General features: G+C 43.6%; 1 long non-coding RNA gene across 1 annotated transcript; it reads left to right on the plus strand.

Moving 5' to 3' along the window:
* Positions 1–229: 229 nt before the first annotated feature.
* On the plus strand, positions 230–5,779 carry LOC144339539 (uncharacterized). The gene is made up of 2 exons (XR_013414569.1): positions 230–659; positions 3,401–5,779. It is a non-coding gene; the product is annotated as an uncharacterized LOC144339539 (long non-coding RNA).
* Positions 5,780–11,027: the final 5,248 nt, after the last annotated feature.

Genomic DNA, 11,027 nt, shown 5'->3' on the forward strand with positions numbered 1-11,027 from the left:
GTAGGAGACCTCAGTTTCTTAGATGGTTTCCCTATATGACCTTGGTCAATCCAGGTAATCTCATTGGGCCTCATTTTCTCCTTCTGTAAAGCCTCCAAGATCTTCCAGCTCTGAAGGTCTATGGTTCATTTCCACCTGAGATGGCTGTGGCACTTTGACCTCACTGGGGGAAGCATTTCAGATAAGCAGGCCCTGCTATCTCGGGAGCCTTTCTCTTCACCTCCATCCCTTCATGTGAAACCCAACACCACAGTTTCTGGGACTGCCTCCTCATTGATAAAGTGTTCCCTGATTTCTCAATGAGCTTGCACACTCTAGCTGCAGTGATAATGGGCTATATCTGGCCTGCCGGAATCCTGCCCATGTTCCAGTCAGTGCTGTGGCTATCAGTTGTCTGCTGAGCATGAATGGCCAGAGGCAGAAAAAGGACAAGGAGCCGTGCTGTTGAGAAGTGGAAGTGATTAACTTATGTCGCATGCTCCAGCAGGAGTATCAGCCAGTGATAGGTGAATGAATGTATGTTGACAGCTGCCTTGGAGTTCACACCATACCATCAGCACTCTGCAGGAAACAGATTACTCCAGGGCTTGAGAGCTCGTTGACAGCTGGAGCTTTCTGATAAAGTTGTCAGAAAGTGAAAAGGACAGTCCCAGGAAATTGTAAGTTTCCTGTGCTTGGAGATGTTCTGGTAGAGGAGGAGAAGTGGTGGATGGGATGTTGTAGACGAGGTTGAAAGTGCACTGATGGGCTGGGTGCGGTGGCTCACACCTTTAATCCTAGCACTTTGAGAGGCTGAGGCGGGAGGACTGCTTGAGCTCAGGAGTTCAAGACCAGCCTGGGCAACATGGTAAAACCCCGTTTCTACTAAAAACACAAAAAATTAGCTGAGTGTAGTGGTGCGTGCCTGTAATCCCAGCTACACAGGAGGCTGAGGCACAAGAATGTCTTGAACCCAGGAGGCAAAGTTTGCAGTGAGCTAAGATCGTGCTACTGCACTCCTGCCTGAGTGACAGATGAGACTCTGTCTCATGAAAGAAAGAAGAAAGAAAGAAAGAAAGAGAGAGAGAGAGAGAGAAAGAAAGAAAGAAAGAAAGAAAGAAAGAAAGGAAGGAAGGAAGGAAGGAAGGAAGGAAGGAAGGAAGGAAGGAAGGAAGGAAGGAAGGAAGGAAGGAGAGAGAAAGAGCAGCGATGGGCAGCCCATGTCTGTCCTGTTCTTCACAATGTCATTAAAACCTAACATGGTGTCCTCTTCTGCACTCAGGGGCTCGGGGCCGAGGTATATCTGTCTGGGCATCAGTTGGGGCCCCAGGAAATGGTGGAATGAAGGGAAGGTGGTATAAGCAAGTTGGGCTAAACTCCTAGAAGAAGAGCCAGGATCCAGGTGTCAGGAAAGGGCAAAATCCAGAGATAGTCAGAAAGGGCAAGGAATTCAGGGTGGGAAGCAAGTATTCACAATAGAGGAAATGAGATAAAGTAAAAACAAGTCAAGATCAACTAGGATCAGAGGACAGTAGGTCCAAGTGGTCACTTATAAGCTGGAAAGGGATGATGCCAGGTGCATTGGCCTTGATTTAAAAATGACCAGAAGTGGGGTGTATGTTGTGTCTTGCTGATAATACTGCACTGCAGAACACCAACAATCATCTTTTCAGGAAGGCCAATTCAGAAAAAACAGAAAGACTCATGGGCCATGTTTACCACCACCTAAAATGAAATACTTTTGTTAACTCTCATGAAAAAAAAAATACAGATATTCTTCTAACTTGGATTACATACTTTGTGCAATGTCACTTAGAAAATTGGTCCTGCTTTTGGCCACTTTGATGTTACTCTCCAGGCCTATTTGAGAAGCCATGAGGTGGCAACTTCCTAATCTTTCACCTTATTATAGCCCAAGCAATGAGCTATACAGACCCTCGTGGTCTGTCCACATGATCTCATCTCTGCTGTAGAATTTCATCAAGTGGAATTTCAACTTTGGAGAAAGCAATATAAACTACATGGTTGCGTAAGGAGTCCACAAGTCTGAATACTTGTTCTGTTAACAGCCCCACCCCTCTCTTTTTCACTTTGATTTGCATGTAGTTTTCAGTCAGGCCAGAAAAAGCACTTAAAGCTCTCCATTCCATGACCCCCACCCTCCCAAAGGCGTGAGCTCTGTTGGGCTTTGGCGTCAGTCTGAAAGATTATGCACGTTCTCTGTTTCTACCCAAGCATGTCACAGGAGAGAGCCTGACCTGGGTGGGGTGAGATGAGGAAACTGGATGACTTCCCAGCCTCTCATGAGTCAGGTGTTCATGGCCTCATTCTTTTATTCAGAGAGGATTCCTGGAACATAACCCATTTTCTGATATCAATGCAAAAACACCTTTAGTGCCAAGTGGCGCCCTTTGGGGTCACATCGATGGACCCTATAGGCAGCGTCCTCTTCAGAATGGGAGAGATGGGCTGGGAGAAGCAGCCAGGAGGCTCTCTTTGCAGAGTCTCTGGGGTGATGGTGCAAAGTTTAAGTTTTATTCTAAGAGCAATGGGAAGTTATTAGAGAATTTAATGCAGACAGGCCATGATCTGATAACCATTTTTAGAAGATATCTCTGTCCGCAGCATGGGTGATAAAATCGAGGGAGGGAGGGGATGAGGGAGACCAGTTAGGAGGCTACTGAGGTCTCCATCCATTCACGTATTTATTCATTCTCCAAATATTTCCTGTACTCAAACTGTATGGGCAGCAGGCACTGGGGATGAGGCTCCCTACCCTGCCAGAGCTTAGGGGTGAGAACGACAATAAAAAAGTAAACAACTAAACAGAAGAGATCATTTCAAAGTGTGATGAGTGCTATGCAGAACATGAAACAGGGTGCTGTGGTAAAAGGGACTGGAAGGGAGGTGACAGTTGCTTCAGAGGGCTGAAGGGACAGCCTTTCTGAGGAAATGGCATTTGTGGAGACCTAATACTGAGATTGTGTGAGTCATATGAAAGTCTGGAGTGGGGGTAGCGGGGTGTTACAGGCAGAGGAAACCATGAGTGCAAAGGCCTTAAGGTAGGAATGAACTTGGCTTATGACCGGGGAGTGGAGTCTAGGAAGAGAGGTCAGCAGGGGCCAAGCTAGGCAGCTCCTTGAAGCTCCCAGTTAGGAGCTGGGTTTTACTCTGAGAGGATGAGGAGCCTTAACAGAGGGTCCAATGATAGAATCCAGGGGCTGGCAAACTATAGCCCACAGGTCACATTGGCCCACCTCCTGTTTGTGTAAATAAAGTTTTATTGGAACACAGCCTCACCCATTCATTTACATGTTGTCTGTGGCTGCTTTCACACTACAAGGCAGAGCTGAGTAGTTGTGACAGAAACCAACTGGCCCACAAAGCCTAAAATACTTTCTCTCTTTCTGGCCTTTTGCAGGAAAGTTTGCTGATGCCTGATTTAGTTTGTGTTTTCAGAAGGTGACTGACTCTGGCTGCTGTGTGGGGTGGCATCATGACATGGAGCTACAAGGCCACTGTGGGACAAGAGATGAAGATGAGGTCTCTCCTTTGCATCAGTGCCTGTCAGCTGATGTTTCCTTCTATCTCTCTCCCTCCATCAGACAGAGGGAGATGGTCACTCGGCCTGGTGGGCTTATCTTTCTGGGTGCACACTGCTTCTAAGGACAGAGGCTACCCGACACACTGTGGCCAGCCAGTCGGACTCTGCTTTGCCGGTGAACTTGGCAAAAGGAGTTCACTGCTGCTTGTGGAACCTCTGCCCAAACCATAACTGCCTGTCTTTTGTCTGTGACACCTCGTCACCAATTTGGTGCTTAGGAGACAGCGTGGGCCAAGCAGCTGCTTCCCATTCCCCGCTTGTCCCATGTCAGCAGCTGGTCATGATTGCCAAGCGTGCCCACACCACTCCCAGCAGACGGCAAGAGGCGCTGTGAGAAAAGGATCTAGTGTCCAAATTGCAGGGCAGATTGCTTTTGTTTTGTTTCTTAAGAAAAACATGAAATAAGTAAAATAGTTGAGTACTGTGTTAGAAAAGTAACCCCAAACATCTGGGTTTTTGGTACTGTGGTAGCTTATTTTCATTCTTTTGTTTCTAACTGATAAATATTCACAAACTAATTGAGTTGGCACAATTTTTTAAAGAAGGAAAACCATCTGCATTATGTAAAGACATGGTGAGGATGAGGGCAGGGACAAGAACAGAAGATTTGGAATGATAACACAGCTGTCCCCAAGTAGCTCTCTCTGGTGGAGCTTATTTCAACCAGCATTTATTGAGCACCTACTCTGTGCCAACTATTGTCAGGTACTGGGGAAACTGAGTGGAATAAAACAAGGTCCCTGCTACCTGGGCACTCACAATCAGATAACAACGACTATAAGGGTGGCCATATGACAAAATAACCAAAACAAAACAAAGTACTTGTGATAGTCCTTCATCCCCACAACATCCCTCTGATGTAGGTATTATCCTTCCAATTTTAAATTAACATTTGAAGAGGAAATGCCAGAATTGGGATTTGAAACCACATTTATTTGCCTTCAGAGGCTTCTGCTGCCCCTTGGATTAGTAGAGCTAGAACTAGTCAGTGTAAGTTCCAGGGAGGTAGGTTTCAGCCCAAGAACAGAAGGGCAACTAAAAAGGTGATGAGCTGTGTGTCAAAGGTGGTGTGTAAACCAAGGCCTACAGAGGCATGGCTGAATCCAGACCCTCCAAAGAGATTCTCAGAAATTAATCTCTCTCCATGTCTTGGCTCTGCTTTTCCCTGGCTTGACTGCAGTCGCAAGTAGATTTTTCCCCATGGAATGGCAGGATGCCATCAGGAGTTTCAAGTTAATATTCTATCCACTTCACAGAGCCTCAAGAAAAAGAGGGCATCTTTTCTAAATGGTTTCAGCAAAAGTCCCAGGACTAACTTTGATTGGCCTAGTTTGAGTCACATGCCCATGTCTGAGCCAATTTCTGCAGCCACATGAATGTGGGACTCTCATTGAATAAACTCACCAACACACATGGACTGACAGCAGTCCTCACCCCCTATCTTCTGAGGTTCCCTAACACCACTTTTCCCAATGGTAGAAAGGCACTGGGCTCTTTGAGGTCTTTGGATCAGAGGTCATGGGTTCCAGTATAATGGAAGGAGGGTGGATTTGGAGTTCAATGGCTCAGTTAGTCACTTAATGTGTGACCTTGAATAAATACCCTTCTCTGAGCTTCTTCTATAAACTGGGTATCATAGCACCTTCCCTGCTGGCTGCAGGAATGATTAAACAGGCACTGGCTGCACAGTTGATGCCGAGTCTCAGTATCGAGCTCCTGGGATAGGGGCCATTTGGACAAGGGCTGTTTATAAAGGGCTGGCCAAGCCAGTTTCCCTCTCCAGTATCTCTAGCGCCAGCCGGCTCCCCAGAATGACGTTCCCAGAATGAATTGGCTCAAACTGCAGAAATGCTTCCAGAAAAGGCAATTCATGATCAGGTCCTACGCTTTTTAGGGGCCTATGTTAGACACAGTTGAGTGGTAGACAATGTACATTCTGGGTTTTCTTCCCGGCATCATTAGGACAAAGTTGAACAGTTAACTTCAAGTAAAGGAGGTTACCCTAGATAATCAGTGTGGGCCTGCTTCTATCAGTTGAAAGTCCTTAATAGCAGAACCGAGGCTTCTCTGAAGAAGAACTTCAGCCTGTGGACAGCAGCTTCAGTTCATGCCCAAGTCCAGCCTCCCCTTCCTGACAGCCCTCCAGTCCCCACAATCATGTAGGCCAATTCTTTGCAATAAATCCCTTAATATATATTTCCTATGGTCTCTTTTTGTTTGAACCCTGGCTGATACAGACTTTGGTACTAGAAGTGACTCTAGAGGATCATGATCTTAAGGAAGAGTTTTCCAAATTGGTTCAAGGTTTTCTGGAATTGGTTCTCTAATCTGATTAGATTTTAAAACATGAATGACTGTTTTCAGTAGCAAAGAACAGCCATCCCCAACACTTTGGGCATCAGGGACCTGTTTCATGGCAGACAATTTTTCCACAAATGGTTGGGTTGGGGGATGGTTTAGGGATAAAACTGTCCCACCTCAGATCATCAGGCTTTAGATTCTCATAAGGAGCACGTGACCTAGATCCCGTGCATATGCAGTTCACAATAAGGTTCCCATTCCTATGAGAATCTAATGCTGCTGCTGATTTGACAGGAGGTGGAGCTCAGGTGGTAATGCTCACTCGCCCACCCCTCACCTCCTGCTGTGCAGCCTGATTCCTAAGAGGCCATGGACCAGTACTGTCTGCAGCCCAGGGGTTGGGGACCCCTGGCAAAAAAGACACAGGTAGTACACGGCATGCCACGGCAATAGAGATATGCCAAATATTGCCATTGGTAAAGAAAGAAGAACATGCCTGAAATATAATAGATCTATTAGGGCTTCTCTTAGTACTACCATATCCTGTCAACCCAATTCAGGCAGAACTATTAATGGCCTACACCCTTCAAAAATTAAAGTTTGGGTCACTCTACTAGGTGAAAAAGCATGACCAACTGAGGTGCTTGCTGAAGGCAGATGAAACATGGAATGGGTAGTGGAAGAAGGTGGTTATAAATGCCAGCTACAACCATGTGCAGTTGCAGAAATGAGTACTGTAATAGTTATAAATATTTCTTCTTTATTTTGTTATTAACATGTTGGTATATATTTGTTAAGCAAATATGTTTGTTTTCTTACCTTCCTTAGGCCCTTATCATATGACATAAGATGTATTAATAATAGTTAACTTTACATCACAGTATTTACATTACAGGCTACCAAAGGGAAGGGTGAACATCACCCAAGGACTTTGCACACTCCTCTGGGAAAATGGTTAATGTGTTTTCAGTTGTACTCAGGGTGTTTGTATCATGTTAGATGGAAGTGTGACTTAGATATCTTGTTTATTTGGATAATTATGTATGGTTTAAGGAGATGATCTGGGTGCCAACTTGACAAGGGGTGGACTGTGATGGTCAGTTTTATCTGACAGCTTGGCTGGGCTTTCATCCCCAGTTATCCAATTAAACACTAATCTAGGTGTAGCTGTGATGGTATTTTGTAGATGTGATTAACATTCATAATCATTGTCTTAAAATAGGTTATTTTTGGTTATCTGGGTGGGCCTAATTCAATCGAAAGATTTTACAAGCAGAACTGCAGTTTCGCTGAATTCCTGTGAAATTTCCTTGAAATTTTGCCTGTGGACTGCAGCTTCATGTTATGCCCAAGAGTTTCAGACTGCCCGTACTGACAGCCCAGTTTCAGAGTGCCCAGCCAGAACCTGCAGTAGTGTAGGCCCATTCCTTGCAAGAAATCCTTTCGTATGTATCTCTTACTGGTTCTGTTTCAGTGGTTGTACCTTGGCCAATACACTCCTATTTTCTAGAAGAGATTGTATAGAATTGATGTTAATTCTTCCTTGCATGTTTGGAGATTTCTTTTTTGACAGTATTTTAAAATGACAAATTTAACTTCCTTAATATTGGAGCACTATTGAAATGATCTATTTCATATTGGGTGAGTTGTGGTAGTTTTTGTATTTCGAGAAGTTGTTTCATTTCATCTAAGTTGTCTAATTTATGTATATAGAGTTATTCATATTATTCCCTTATTATTGTTTTGATGTGGGTAGGGTCCGTAGAAATATCCTCTGTTTCCTTCCTGATGTTGGTAATTTGTGACTTTTCTTTTTTTCTTCTATCAGCCTTGCTAGAGGGTTAGAAATTTCATTTATTTTGTATGAAGAATCAGACTTTTGTTTTATTTATTTTCTCTGTTTCTAGTTTCATCATTTTCTGCTCTTTATAATTTCCTTTTTTCTGTTTGCTTTGGATTTGTCTTGCTTTTCTTTTTTAGGTTCTTGATATGAGAGCTTAGATGATTGATTTGAGACTTTTCCTCTTTTCTGACATTTGCACTTAGTGCTGTGCATTTCCTTCTCAGCACCGTGTTAGCTGTTTCCCATACGTTTTGGTATGTTGTATATTTTCATTCAGTTCAATGGATTTTTATTTCCTTGAAGACTTCCTCTTTGATTATTTCGAAGTATATCTTTTTGCTTTCCACAGGTTTGGAGATTTTCCTATTATTTTTCTGTTATTGATTTCTAGTTCGATTCTATTGTGTTCAGAAAAATACTGTGTCTGATTTCAATTCTTTTAAACTCAGTGACATTTTTCATGGCCCAGGATATGGTCTATCTTGATATGTGTCTTGTGGGCACTTAAAAATAATACGTACTCTGCTATTGGTGGTGGAGTGGTCTATAAATGCCAATTAGATCCTGTCAGTTGGTCGTGTTGTTGAGTTTTCTATATCCTTGATAATTTTCTGTACAGTTGGTCTATCAGTTGTTGAAAGAGCAGTGCAAAGTCTTCAACTATAATTGTGGATTTGTCTATTTTTCCTTTCAGTTCTATCAGTTTTTGCTTTACATATTTTGCAACCCTTGTTTGGTGTGCACACATTTAGGATTGCTATAACTTCTTGATGGATTATCTTTTTATCATTATATAATGTCCCTCTCTTGTCTGTGATTTCCTCTACTCTGAAGTGTACCTTAATTTATTAATCATTTATTAATATAAACACTCCTACTTTAATTCAAGTAATGTTTGTATGATGTATCTTTTTCCATCCTTTTACTTTCAACCTATCTATATCATCATATTTAAAGTGAGCTTCTTGTAGACATCATAGAGTTGGTCTTTTTTTTTTTATTTTTTATTTTTTTATTTTGAGACAGAGTCTTGCTCTGTTGCCCAGGCTGAAGTGCAGTGGTACAATCTCGGCTCATTGTGAGCTCCGCCTCCTGGGTTCACACCATTCTCCTGCCTTAGCCTCCCAAATAGCTGGGACTACAGGCACCCGCCACCATGCCCAGCTAATTTTTTGTATATTTAGTAGAGACGGGGTTTCACCATGTTAGCCACGATGGTCTTGATCTCCTGACCTCGTGATCCACCCACCTCTGCCTCCCAAAGTGCTGGGATTACAGGCGTGAGCCACCACACCCGGCCTAGGGTTGGTCATGTTTTTTAATCCACTCTGCCAATCTCTGTCTGTTAATTGGTGTAGCTGGCCCATTTATATTTAATATAAATATTGATATTATAAAGCTAGGTCTGTCATTTTTTAATGGTCTGTTTATTCTCTGTTTTTAATTTCTTTTTAATTCTTTTTTAGTTATTTGGCTAACGAGATGGGGTTTTACTCTGTCACCCAGGCTGGAGCACAGTGGTGCAATCATAGCTCACTGTACCCTTGAGCTCCTGGGCTCAAATGATCTTCCCACCTCAGCCCCCTGAGTAGCTAGGACTATAGGCACCCAGATTCCGTTTTAAATGTCTTTGTTTACTTTCTTCTGCCTTCCTGTGGGTTACACTAGCATTTTTAAAATTCCATTTTGGAACAAACATGGTGGCTCACGCCTGTAATCCCAGCACTTTGGGAGGCCAAGGCAGAAGAATCCCTTGAGCCCAGGAATTAGAGACCTGCCTGGGCAACGTAGAAAGACTTAGGCTTTACATAACATTTTGTAAAAAAAAAAAAATAGCCAGATTCCATGGTACGTACCTGTATTCCCAACTACTCAGGAGGCTGAGGTGGGAGGATCACTTGAGCCCAGGATACCAAGGATGCAGTGAATCATGATCACACCACTGCACTCCAGCCTGGGTGGCAGAGTAAGGCCCTGTCTGTAAAAATAAAAGTAATTTTGTTTTGATTCATCCATAGTGTATTTGAGTGTATCTTTTTGTATAGACTTTTGGTGGTTTCTCCAAGTACTAAATTGTGTATACATAACTTATCAGGCTACTGACGTCATTATTTTGCCAGTTGAAGTAAAGTATAGAAACCTTAGCTCCCTTTCTGTCCCTTTACCTATACCTGTTAATAGCTGTCTTAAATTTTTCTTCTACATACATGTGGAACTACAGCAGCCAGTGTTGTAATATTTGCTCCATCCATCAAACATGATTTAGGGAGGCTTATTTGAGGGAAAGGGAAAGCCTGTTTGGTTTACTCATGTTTTTGTTTGTTATATCTTTCTTTTTTCCTGATGTTCCAAAGTTCCTCCTGTCATAGCTTTCTTTTGTTCTTTTTATTATGGCTGTTTTGAGATCCTTTTCAGATAATTCTAACATCTCCATGACCTTGGTATGGGCATCGATTAATTGTCTTTTATTCATTCCATTTGAGGTCTTCCTGATTCTTGATATGTCAAGTGAATTTTTATTAAAACCTGGACATTTTTGTATTTTGATGAGACTCGGGGCCTTATTGAAGCCTTCTCTGTTGTTGACTTTCTCTGACACTGTTCCCACAGGGGCATGTGTGGCACTCCTCATGGCTGACATATCAAAATAGAAGTCCAGGTTTCCCACTCAGCCTCCACTGACACCAAGTTGTGGGGGTTCTCATTACTGCCAAGCTGGGAGTGAGAGTTCCGGCTCCCCAGCAGTCTCACTGACAGTTTGATGGAGGTGTCCTCATCGCTGGTGGGTGCTGCTGAAAGTCCTGACCCTCCCGAGACCTCCTTGGACACACTGGAGAGTGCAGAGAGGGAGAGACGCCTCATTATTGCTGGGCGGGAGTGAAAATCCAGAGTCTCCATGTGGGTGGACTCCATGAGGGTGGGGAAGGGTGAGCTGATTGCCAGCCAGTGAGGGTGACGGCTTTGGCTCTCTACTTGGCCTTCTTGGACACTGCTCCCGCCGGGCTATTGAGATCCTCGTTACAGCCTCATGAGTGGGGGCGTCTAGGCTCCCACTCACCATTTGCTGGTATGGTTTGTGTGGCGTTTAGCTGGAGTAGAACGGGGTTGTCTGAAAGTTTTCTCTCTTGCTAAGCTGCCCTTTTCCTGGCCATTTGGTGAGAGAGCAGGCTTTGGTTGGGGCTTTCTTTCTTTGTGTTTCCAGGTCACCAGCTTCTTCCGCTCCAAGTCTCTTCCCAGGACAATTTGATCCTATCTGAACTCGGGAAGTCTGTGCTCATATTACTCAGGGGAGTCATAGCA

Source organism: Macaca mulatta, chromosome 2, assembly GCF_049350105.2.
Source record: "Macaca mulatta isolate MMU2019108-1 chromosome 2, T2T-MMU8v2.0, whole genome shotgun sequence".
Taxonomy (NCBI): domain Eukaryota; kingdom Metazoa; phylum Chordata; class Mammalia; order Primates; family Cercopithecidae; genus Macaca; species Macaca mulatta.